Source organism: Meleagris gallopavo, chromosome 13, assembly GCF_000146605.3.
Source record: "Meleagris gallopavo isolate NT-WF06-2002-E0010 breed Aviagen turkey brand Nicholas breeding stock chromosome 13, Turkey_5.1, whole genome shotgun sequence".
NCBI lineage: Eukaryota > Metazoa > Chordata > Aves > Galliformes > Phasianidae > Meleagris > Meleagris gallopavo.
The window spans coordinates 9,398,280-9,411,614 of record NC_015023.2 but is presented as its reverse complement, the minus strand read 5'-3'; positions in this window follow the sequence as shown (position 1 = coordinate 9,411,614).

Here is a 13,335-nt window from a genome sequence, read left to right as displayed (position 1 = left end):
TTTAATTAAAGAATCATGCACCCTGCCTTACTTTCTCTGAAGTATAACAATACCCTTTCTATGAGAGAAAACAACTGGACTTCTCTCTTGCGACTCAACTAAAGAAAAAGCACACGTAAACTCCCAGAGAAAAGGTCCTGGCACTGCACAGGCATCACAGTGTTGAAATAAGATGATGGCACCAAGTGAATTTAAATAAGTTTTTAATTAGTTGCTATCAGAATTATTAATTTGGAATCAAAGTTTCTAGCATTGTTAAAGGGAGCTCTCTCCATTTGAGTAACTGCCTTCTTTCTTTACTAAAAAAATCTCAGCCATTTATAAATAATGTTTACTACAGCCTTTGCAATATAATCCCTATAAATAGCACCTTCCTTGTCAAAAATCTATCAAAATACACTACCAAAACATTATTAATTGTCCCCACGTCACCAGATTAAAATGCAGAAACACAGAAAGAAATTGAACCCCTGCTATAGATGGGCAAGGAATTTCAAACCTCTGACCTAGCAGACAAATGTCTAAATCACAAAAAAAAACCTATGGCCTGTTGAACAGAATGACCGCTCTCTTCTGAATAAGGAAACCTTGTATGCAGATGTAAAGGAAACGGAGCTACCAACTGTGCAGGCCTGTTCTGTTGCAAGAAAGGCTTTACTGCCCCAAAAAAGAACACTATCAGTAATGCTGCCTTCAGAATCCATCATCATCACAGGGTGCTGTGGAACATGACAGAAACTTCAGAACTGCTCTGATAACTACAGCCTTGCACCACATACACACTTCAGCTTTATGCTGAAGAGCAAGATTCACAACCATCATGACTTCTCCCTCCTAGCACAGAGCCATGGATGCCTTAATACACAGGGCAAAAATAGCACATGTTGTATAATCCACTTCAGCTCCTACATCCCTGTCCCCAGGCCCTACCATCTATAAGCAAGCCAGATCACTGCTGTTTCCCTGTGCAGAAACATTTTTGGAAGTTGCCATTATACCACAGACAAGGGTTCCCAACTGAAAAAAGAAATCATGGGAGAAGTTGGTATTTTTCCTAGAGCTAAGTGATGCAACATATTTTTGGACCGTAAAATGGCAATAAACAGAGCTTGCCCTATGTATTTTCTCGCAGATCAGTACCACGCAATTAAATACTGCCAAATTAACTTGTGTAGCAACTGCTAATTGTTTTTACGTACTTTGAAAACAGAGCAATTGCTATCTGTTACTAATTATTTAAGGCTGACTCATTTTCAGGGTTTCTTAACAGCTCAGGATTCCCCAGCCATTTTTTGTGTCACTGTTTAGCTTTCACACAAAAACACCAAAGCTTAAGAGTAACACTAATAAACAAAGCCGCATATGATTGACTTTTATTGCAAAACTTATCTAGACAACAAAACTGAGAAGGAATGGAGAGCACTTGAGTAATAAAGAATTGCTTTTTGTCCTCGGGAAGCACAGTGTTTAACTTTGCTAATTTATCCCAGTCATACTCAAATTTGAAGAAATATAATGCAATATTAAATGCTTATCTTATGCTGATTCTCTACATTTCCAAGCTCCACAATGTCATGCTACATTCAGACCCATGGCACAGGTGGGGATGACCCTGTCATGCCTCATTCTTTCCCTATAAATTCAGTGTGGCATTTAATTCCCTCACAGAAGTCTATGTGCACAAGTTCTGTGTGCCCTCTAAATAAAGAACAAGGAATTTAATACAACTGCTTGGCTTTTCTTGTTAATATATTATACACAGCTACTATTGATGATTCATTCCCGCTGAAGCATTCTACTCAGATAATATTGCTCTTCATATCATCATTTTGCATATCTATTCACTACCAGGCAAATAGTGCTCAGACAAATAGCAGACAAGTACCAACATACTGTGTTGGAAACAGCTGTAATAGGACATCAAGCAATGAATGTTTTTCAAAGTTCAGACGTTGCTACAGAAATCCACCTGCTGCCCCCAACATCGGAAATCCTTCTGTAGGCAGATGAGTTCTCAAGAAAAGATGTAGTTTATGGATCAAACAATTTATCACAGTTCACTGCTACCAGAAAAAGCTGCCATAATCTCACTCATGCAAATGTAATTTTTAACAGTTGTATCCATAAGGCATGACAAAATAAGATCAAATGATCTTTGCAAATCTCATGACATATGACATTTCTAGATGGACAACAATCCACATCCTTCACATCTTTTGTGAGTATATTTTGAACAAAGAAAGCCTTATTTAATCTTAATATGGATTTTAATACAAAGGTAAGTACTATTTCCACTAAAGAACTATGGCTATAAAAAAAATAGGCAAAAACCTTGCTACTTCAGGCCAATTTTGTTCAAACTTTAGTCAGAAGAATGAACAGTGCAAAAACTATGGGATTAAATGAGACAGAAGTGCCCTGAAATTAGAAGGTTTTCCCAACATTCAGTCCCACCACATTTGAACTTGCTTCAGTTTTATCAGCTTGCATGAACAGAACCTGCTGTATAACATGTAGCAGCCAGAGCTATAACCAGTAGTCTCATCTTAATAAAAAAAATGAAAAAGATTTTATGGTCACGTGTTAAAACACGGACTGAAATAGTTCTGCTAGGAAAAGTCATTCTAGGACAGCTTAAAAAACAGTAAGATTTGTGACCAGTATTTTTGGTTGCTAGTAGATCATGTAGGTGTTAACATCATCAGGATCTTTGCTTCAGGGTTTTGTCTGTTGCTCTTCAAAGACATAGTGATCCACCGTAGCTTCAACACTAATCTTTCAGCATTAACTCCTTACTGAAAACTGCATCACACTTAAGAGATTACCATAAAAGGACATTTTTTCAGTCCCTATCTATTACTGAGAAGCCATGCCACTATTTGCAGGATCCTGCAGGAAGATAATAGTTCATTGAAAAAAAAACAAAGCTGGAGAGCAACCTTATCTACCAGTTTCAGAAGTCATCACAGAGACACACGAGTTCACTTTATAGCCTTATGTCACAGCATTAATCTTTCCATGACACACACAGACTAAAGCAGCTGGGAAAACCTGCAGGCACCACAGCGTCTCCAGCAGCATTACAAGGCCACTGACACAGCTCAATTAATCAGTGTGTGCAAAAGTGTGTTCCCTGTAAGTTATTCTTCTCTATCTACTACCTTATTTGTTCCCTTTTTAACTATAGGACACTTACATTAGAAGTGTAGCACTGCTGTGCTGGCTTCCAAACAATTTGGAAAGGTGAAGGATAGTAGCATAAAAGGAGAAACAGCATAATGCAGATTCACAGCTACAGCTCTTCCCCTTTGAGAAATGGACCTGAATGCTCTCCTTCTCATGACATTGCAGGGTGCCCTTCACTCATGCACTGACCTCTCTGCCATCTGTGCAGACTGCAATCTATATGTTTTTTTTTTCCTTAACTTTTTTTTTTTCTTCCTCCTTCAAACACAGACTAGTGGGTATGCTTGAAAGATGAAGATACAGCTTTCACTTCAAAGATCCTACGGCCAGTTATTTCTATTTTCTAGGACAACTGCAAGGACCACAACATGATTCTAGAACACTGAGGATCTCTACCAATTTTTAAGAACATATCCAATGTTGAGACAGAGGCTATAGTGCTTACCATTGTGTAAGGGGAGGGAGAGTAGAAATTCAGCTCCCCTTCTCTTGTATGGGAATTAGAGGACTGATTAGAGGATCTGCTTCTGATCCCTTCCACTGATTTTACACAGACAGGTGGCTCAGCTACATATCTGAATGGTCCTATCAGACACCTTCTATACTCACTGCTGATGTAAATCCCTCCAACTGTCTGTCTGGATGTTAGTCTGCTAGGACACATGACATGCCAAAGAATAAACAGCATTATAAACTCTTCAGCTTGTTGGAGAGTTGTAGACAGCTCATATAAACCCTTTATTAGATAGAGCTCAGCTCAGAAGGGAAGAGTCTCACCTTTAATTTCACATGAGATTTCCTTCTAAAGACTGAAATGTTATAAGATCCAATATAAATCTATCAACTGAGTGCAGTTAAAGAACTTTGGACTCATCCCAGCAGGCATAGATCACAAAGCATTTTTATAGTTAATAGCTTATACTATGTCTTATAAAAGCCAAGAATAAGACAACTACAATACAGTATGCATTCACTGGAATTCCTTGTCCTACAAACAAAGCTGCAACAAAGCACATTTCACACACAATAGGTTTACTTCAGCAAGCTACAACTGCAGTGTTCTTCAGCCAAAAGGCTTTGTTTCAATTGTCCGTATGGAACTGGGGATTTTGTTTCCTTTTGCTGTGTATATGATGCATAGTAGATAAAAACTGATGGATCTGAACTCCAGACACTTTACTTTGGTCTTAAGTGGACGCTCAGGTGCCTGTGAGACATAATACACTGCAGAAACTGGATTAGAAGCATAGATAAGTCAAGTACATGTGCAGGAAATAAGAATGGCACTGAATGAAATATTTGTTTCGCTGTGCTGCTTTTTTCGGGATCTTTCTGGCAAGAGTTTGCTGGATGTCATTAATGATCAATGTTCAAATGCTAGAAAAAAAACCTTTCAATATAAGCCCTTCTTTAGTGATCATACAGCACCGAATAATCAAGCAAAGAACTACATCTATGCTTACATCTATAAGGAAACCACAGCAGTCATCCCCTAAAACAGCTTAAGAAGTCATTTCTCAAAGAAGGGAAGGCACAGAGGGACTGGATTTGCAAAAGCCACCTATCCATCCAAATCCAGAGAAGAACAAAGTTCCCCAAGACCCAGCCTACTATTTTGGGTCCTTAAAAATATTTTAATACAAATTTCAAGGAAATGAGTGTTATACCTGACCTTAATTCCTTTTCATGCCACAAGCAAAATGCAAACATCAGTAGCAGGAAGTATTTTTATATGGCTATTTCAATGACTTTCACCATCAAAATTATGGGTTCTGTTTCCCCAGTAGCTGTTGTCCCAGAAGAAGCTACCACCTTTCAGAGATGACCAGACTGCCAATAATTTGCTAGAAGAATTTAAGCATTTAAAACAAACAAAAGCTCCAATGGTTACTATTAAAATGTCAGAACTCTATGGTAAATGTGAAACTATTGACATTTTAAATGTCAACTATTTTATACTTGCAACACTATAGAGAAGCCCTTTATCATTTAAATGGTACTGTTCATTTTTTTTAAAACTTCATAGTTGTGAAATTTTATTTTAATTTTCATCAGTTCTTGCAAGGCAGCATTATGTCCAGTTTAACTCCAGCACTTGTATCCAAACCTAGAGTCTTTTATTTGACTTCCCCTTCCATGGCAGCCAGACAGCATCAAGGCAAAATTTATCACGTACCTTTCCTGTATTATCTCTTAGCTTCCCTCTGTCTAGAGAAGAACATTTCTACAGTGCAGAATGACAATTAAGCATGGCTACTGCCTGCCAGCCTCACCAACACCACACAGTAGAGCAGGGGTATTTTTAAATGGATTCATCCAAAAATCAACCTCTATTTTCCTTCAGTTAATTTCGAAAGGGATGAACACTGCAATATTGATTTGGGAAATGTTACGTAAGTTAACGCATGGCCGACAAGTGCTCTGCACAAGCTGCTTTCCTTGCATGTGTTGCATGTAATGGATGTCCGCAGGCTTCAAGACTGATCAAGCTACCCATGTATTAGCCAAAATTAAAGATATTTGCTTATCTTTAAAATAAAAACAAACAAAACCTACTCTCATATGCAAAGGAATTTAGCTAGAAAAAATAAACAAATACATGCCTTCATCAAAGCATTCTCAGAAGGGTTCATCAGCCCGTGAGTCACAAAAGAAGGCTCAGTAACATGTATTGCAGGAGTTCAGAAATGTCCTTATCACAGATGCGTGGTCCCACAAACCCCTCAGTAACAGCTAACTGCATTAACTCTTCCCACGATCCCAAAATGGCTATATAGGCAAGATTTCCAGAAGCCTAGTGCCCATTTAGACTCCATTATAAGAGGGCAAATCTTCAAGTTGTGTTAAACACAATTGGATGCCAATTCCAAATCTTTGATTGTTGATATGCATGCATAAAATTAAGTACTTTGTCTCCCTGCCAGGTCTGGTCTGTTATTACACTTTACACTGTAATGTTCAGAGGCTCTTGTTACACATTTTACACATTTGTAGCTTTGCACAGTACAATGGAACCAAGATTTATTAGGCCTTAGCCATAATACACAGAAAACTAAGAAATATTCTAAATAAATTCCCTTTTCTCCCACTCAAGTGGCTGTTTTACTTCACTTACTGACAACTGAGCCCCAGGAGAGAGGTAACAGACAAAGGAGAACACACAAAAATATTTGCCTTACTCTTTCAAAGCAGTAACCAACATCCTACTGTTTTCATAATCTTTCCTATGTCAAAGGCCACTTATGTTTAACTAATTAAAAATAAAGAACAAAGAACAAGAAAGAACAAACCAGCAGAGTAAAAGAAAATGAGAAAAATAGAATAGATTCAGGAAGTACAAGCAAAATGGAGTAAATGTAAAAAGAAAAGGGCTAACATGACTCAACTCACAACTCCCAGATGATCTAGGGAGACATTTTTAGATATGTGATTTCATTGACACACTTATTTAACAAATATTAGCCTTGATATTTTTCACTCATTTTACACTTTTACCTGGAATTTTCTGTAGCTGCTACACTCCAGTGTTCAGCCAGTAATCAGCAACATAAACCAAATATTTGCATTGTTTTAGTAGTAAAATATATCCCTACTGAAAGTAAATAATTGCCCAATTTATTGCTTTCCTAATGTCATTTCGCTGAGTCCAAACATGAACTTGAAATAAATATTTAAATCTTAAAAACAGTTAAAGTTTGAGAGATGTTTAAAGAACTGCCAAATCCTTAGTCAGATCATGATCAATATTAGATAATCTATTGCTGCCAATTGAAATAATTGATACCACATATGAAGAAGGAGCAAAGGAAGTAGGGGATGCATTCATTTCAGTTTAAAGCAAACAGATTCAAGATACCTCAGCAGTCTGATCAGTGGCAGCAACCACAAGAAACCTCACATAAGCTGTTACAGGATTTGTTTCTCCATGCTCATCTCTATAGCCTACCAGTTTCCTTTTGCTGTAAGATTTGCATCATGTATCCAACTAAAGCAGTATCCCTGAGCATACTGCATTTCAGATGAACAGTTAACTCCAAACCAAACAAACTTCCACACCTTACTGCAGTAAGTTCCACACAGAGCTAAGCAAACTCTGCAGCTTGTAGCTTAGCCCCCTTGCTGTCATTGCAGCCAAAATAAGGATAACCCTACTCGGTACCTTAGAACAACGAAAAAACAACACTGTCTCCTCCAGCATGCAGTGAAGGATCTAGGCCACATTCCAGGGTTTGCTATTTCTGTAAAGCAGGCTTGCAGATCATTGTCTCATGCATCCTCCACAGACTGCAACCCTCCAAAAAATTTTTGTTCAACTCTGATCACATTAGTAATATAGCTTCAAGGGTTTTCCCAGAAAACTATCCTCAAAGGAACATTAAGGCAGTGGTGAAATAGAAGGATGGGAACATGCAGCTTGGTAGCATTTTGTAAGCTGATTTACTAAACTATTCAAGTTACCACATCAACAGAACAGGAATTTATGGTAAAAGATCAGTTTGCACTGACAAAAGATCCTTCTGTGATGCTTCTGATCATTCTAGTCACTCTGCAAATATCTTTAAAGAAGCACAGCACAGACCAACTACTTTAACTTCTGTCCTAACACAGCTCATTTTTGATACCACATAACTTTGAAACGAGCTCATCATGAATTGTCCTCCAAATGAAGGTTGATTCTGAGCTCAACTATTTAAAAAGTGATTTCTGTATACACTTTGTTTTTAAATTGATACCATTGAAAACATCAATAGTTAATATTAAAAGATACCATCACAAAAGTTAGCTAAGTAGAAGGCACACTGATGGTTCGAGGCCTACTAGCCTGTCCCAACCAGAGTACAATGTGGGGAACTGTGGAACTGTGTCCAATCTAACACTTGGAGAAGATGCTTTCCTCAAAAGAAGTTCGTTCAGGAACTTAATGGTTTTACAGCATGGTTCCATTCTCTCTGGGGCTTTTTATTTCATTAAAATCAACTCACCATTGCCTTACTTGAAGAGTGGTAAGTTTGGGAGCAACTCTTGATTACCACCAAAAGGTGAGAATGAAGTAGAGAGGTGGGTTGATGTGTGTCTCTCTATGTATATATGTATTTTTCTTTAAAAAAAAAAAAGAGCAGTTTTTGAATGGAAAAAAAAAAAATCACATTTTTAGTTGTTTTTTTTTTTCCCCTCTGAGGCAGAAAATGCATGAAACTAGCAAAACTGGTCAGTAGTATATAGTACAGCAGGGAACAAGACTTGATGACTTCAAGTGTTCTCTAAAGACTATTAAAATACAAAGAAAAGCTCGTATGGCAACCCAGTTCAGTTTATAATTTGTAAAGGTGAGCTTCAAAGGTCTGAATTCAACTTCAGCTTGAGCTTTTGGCTGCTTATTTAAACAAGCAAAAATCTCAGGAGAGCAGGCATTTTCATGAACTAAAATCTCACAAGTTGGGGCAGGGGTGGGAGAAGAGAAGAAATAGAAGAAAAAACAATTTTTACAATGTCAGAGCTACAGATCTCTGAGCCTGGATGCAGCCTAGAAGAGAAGCTGGACACCAGAACGAAATACAGTTTAAAAGGGTAATGACAGAACATTTTAAAACTTTTGAGATCTATTTGATGAGCCTTGGCCAGAAAACAAGAATCCTACAAACCAGTAAGTGTTTTGTTCTGCATCCAAACAAAAAATTAAAACTTTCTAAGTGAATTTTCTAAGACAGCAGAATTAAAGAAATCAAAACTAACTCAGCAACCACAGCCCAGCAGTTGGTCACTCATTTTACAGATTCTCTTCTCCTTGTTCCAGATCTAGAAAAGCAGAAATTTAGACTCACGCACACAGTAAAAATCCTAATGCTGGGAATTTCGGAATCACACATTGAAAACCTTTGTCTCCATTTAATCTTTGGAAAGGGTGCCCCAAATCATTTCTAGTTTATTTCTGCCTATTTATATCATTCATGTGTAACACAAGCTCTCATAGAAATTCAAAGCACTCCCACCTACAATGGGATAATACTTCTGGTCTACTTTATTTGCTTATTTATTTACTTCAAAGGTCTGTATGTTTGAAGAATGATAAATTTTCTGATAGAGTTGGTAGAAAACTGCATTGCCATTTAAGTTTTGGGCTATTTGGGGGTAAAGTTCTTTCTTATATATTAGAAGTACATCAGAAACGTTTTCATTTTTTTAAAAAAAGTCAGTCTGTAGCTGCTGTCCGTCCTGATTTAAATTTGGTTGGAAACGCCACAGCTTGCCTTGCTAGAGTTTATCCTCCTGAAGAAAGCCTCTCCAGCAGTATTATTTAGGGAAAGAACAGAAGTCTAAACATAGGTCTTCAAGATACCAGCAGAACTCTAGCAGAAAAGGGAAAGGGTCAGAAAACCCCAGCCTAATATTTGTTATGGGGTTTCTTTCACTAGTCTGGTTAGCCCAGCTACTCATTCACGTGTTGATAACGTGTTCTGCAGTTAGTGAAACAGCACACATCTGCAAACAAAGTCTGTTTTATCTCCTAATCACTTTCAAACATTTCTTTCAGATTCTTCTTGCCAATCTTTTTTTCAAGTTCCTCAGCACTTCTTTGTAAGAATAGTAGCCTTTGTAGTTTTGTGCAGTGCCTAATGCACCTTCTGGCAATGCTGTGTATTTACTGAAGCACTTTTAAAAACATTTAATGTGTATGTAATATATTGGCCTTCATTGCCAATATATTGGCATCTGAGCTACTCTTCTTGCTGGTGGTACTGGTGCAAGGAAAAATATCCTTCTCCCCAAATATCATATGGGTTTGATGGGTAGACTGTTCAATGGATGAGGATCTGGCTGCAAGATTGTACCCAGAAAGTGGTAGTCAGTGTCACCAAGAGAGGCTTCTACTCTGATAGCTTGATCTGCCCTCTATGAAAAAGTCTTGCTTTTGCCTGTCTTAATACGAAATGCCAAGTCTAAAGAGTAAGGACCAGAAACTCTCATCTTGGTCTGCTGCAGTCATGCAACTCCATTCAAGAAGATGTTGCTTACTGTTTTCTTTATATTTTGAAGCTTTCTGCTTGCTGGAAAGTTTAATGCACTAAGTGTAATTAAGCTGAAGCATGTTTGATGTTGTAGCATTGATACCAAAAACAGACCCTGCACTTCTGAAACAATGTATGTTTAGAGAGAAAACCTGGTTTACTTATAGCACAGAGTGCCAGGCGCAACACTTCCACAAATCAAACACAGCCTCCTGCTCAGTTTGTTTCATGTTGTTTTTTGGTTTTGTTTTGTTTTTAAAAAAATTTGTTTTTTAAAATGTATGCTGTACTACATTATTAACAAGGTGGAGTAAAGAAGAAACATCTACTACCTATATATTCCTTGGGTTAAGCAAGCATTGTACTCCATCCCCTTTTGGCTACTTTCCTTGGCCATCTGCACTTGAGCATGGTTGTATGGGGGTCTTACATGACCCTCTGGCTGTTTGGGAGTGCACTCCTTACTCACTTTGCATAGTCCTTACTGCTTTTCCAGCTGAAGTGTTAGGTCAGGCAGCTCTGCCAAGAGCCAGATACATCTCATAATTTGTTGCTAAGATCTCAGTCAAGTCAGTATTACCACTTTCATTGTTCATTTTCTTCTTCTTAATCTGATACAGACCATGAACTCTCCTCTACAGACCCAGTCGTTGCCAGCCTAGCAAAAAAACCAGTTGCTTTAAAGCTAAATAATGGAACTCTTGTCACCTATAAATATTAACCAGAACAGAAATACTAGTGAGGGTGAAGAGTTATTACAGATAAAGGGCAATTTTGTTATGAGATCAAGCAGCAATAAAACACGAACAAATCTAGGCTTGAAATCAGAAGGCTTCAGAAGAGTTCTTGAACTAGACTTTGTATTTCAATAGGATAAAAAAACAAAACAAAACAAAAAAAAAACCCTAGGTATTTGCAAGGTAGAACTCCAGTTTGAAAGAAACACATTCTATTTTTCCACATTCACAAAAGAGATTGCATTAGTTCAATCCTATCACTCGTTGTAGTTTATTTGCTCTTGACCAGGCCAATATAATGCCCTAATTTAAATGTGTAAATCACTTATTGTAAACATCTATTGTTTGAAGACCTGAGATTATTCCCTTACTAAATAACAGCCACTCATCTAAAGTCTACCAGTACTGCTTCTGTAACTCCCCACTATTCTTTGTGGTAGAAAGCTCTTAGCAGCAGCGTAACATGGTGGAAAGCACAGCAATGACAGCAGAACAACAAGATCCTAGGCTGCAGCAAGTGAGGATTGGCTCAAACGCAACAACTATAAGTACAGAAATAAAAGAAAGAGACAACTTACCTACAGAAGGCCCAGGCATACAGGAGGTCTCCAACAAGATACATTCGCCTTCACTGCCAACCCTTAAATGAGGCCTGAGAAGAGGTGAATCCTGGCTCCATCCCCTCTGCTCACTCAGGTACATTGCACACACCTGAGCTCCCCTGGGTTGGCCCTGCCTTCCCACCAGGTGCTCAATCACTGCTTCAAGCTGTGCTTTTGCATTTCCACTTCAGACCAAGAGGAACCAAGCTTTATCTCTTGTAAGGAGCAGCTGAAGGAGCTGGGATTGTTCAGTCTGGAGAAGAGGAGACTCAGGGGAGATCTTGTTGCTCTCTATAACTACCTGAAGATAGGTTGTAGTGAGCTGTGGGTTGGCCTCTTCTCTCATGTAACTAGTGGTAGAACTAGAGGGAATGGCTTCAAGCTGCGCCAGGGGAGATTTAGGCTGGATGTTAGGAAATACTACTTCTCTGAAAGAGTGGCCAGGTAGTAGAATGTGTTGCCCAGGGTGATGGTGGAGTTACCGACCTTGGAGGCGTTCAGGGAATGTTTGGATTTTGTGTTGAGGGACGTGGTTTAGTGAGTACTATTGGTTATGGGTAGGTGGTTGGTTGGACTGGATGATCTTGAAGGTCTTTTCCAACCTTGGTGATTCTGTGATTTATCTTACCCTCTTCTTCAGTAATCACATTAGCATTAAAGTTAGTATAACAGCATTATTACCCCAGGTAGATAATAGTACTATTAACTGAACATCACAGAAGGGCTAAGCCCAAACAGAAGTCATTGTGGTACTCTAGAAAATATTTTGATATTTCAGGAAGAGGATGAAGCAAGTATACTCTGAGAATAGGTTCTTTTCTGCATGACATACTTCACCTTTTTCTTGTTTATCATAACACATTCCTCCTTTCTTCCCTCACATTTGCTTCTCCTATTTGCCACAGAGCACTATTAGTCTTATAAAAGTTACTCATACTTTTCATAACTTCTTCATACATTCTGCCCTCCCAAAGCTGAAAAAAATCTTACAATATCAGAATGAGACTGCCAAGTGAGCTATAACTATTTATCATTTACAGCTGGAGACAAACTTTGCTACACATAAAATGATGGGTTATGAAACAGCAGAGGCAGGAATGCTCCATGACAACAGAATTGAATCTAATTGATTTCCCCCCATGCACATCATTAAAGATGCTTCATCACCTGCAGCACTAAGTCTCCAGAATGACATCTGTGGTGCCCAACATCTCACAGGTCTAGTAGGGTCTGTTTTGTTAAGGTAGCCATGTTACTGCATGGTCTACCTTGGTTTCATTGCTGGCAGGAGACACGAGATCTCTCTCTCTCTCTCTGAAGACTCCAGAATTTCATTCAAACCACGAGTTTGGGAAGAATTGGGAAACTCTGAACAGTCACTCCTTAACCTTAACCCACACCTTCCTGTGATTGCTCAGATAAAAGTAAAGTTTGTTTAGTGCTGCCTCCTGCTCCGTCAAAAGCCTTGCTAATTTAGGAATACCTGACTTAAATCTCCATTTCTCAGGGCAGCCAGGAGCATGCTCAATGAATGCAAGACAGCAGTTTGTAAATCCAAGTTCACTGCAAACTTGCAGTTAACATGAAATCTTCTTTCCCCTAGTTAGGGGGAAAAAAAAAAAAAAAAACCTACCTACCCTACCCACCTTGCACAACCATTACTAATTCTAATCAGTGTAGGCATGCAGTATAACTGAAATCATTCCACCTGGTGCAGCACATTCCCTACCAGCCACACTGTGACTGCAGCTCACTGTGCAGCCTCCATACCTCAGCAGCTGGGACTAAAGTACGGGACAGTTC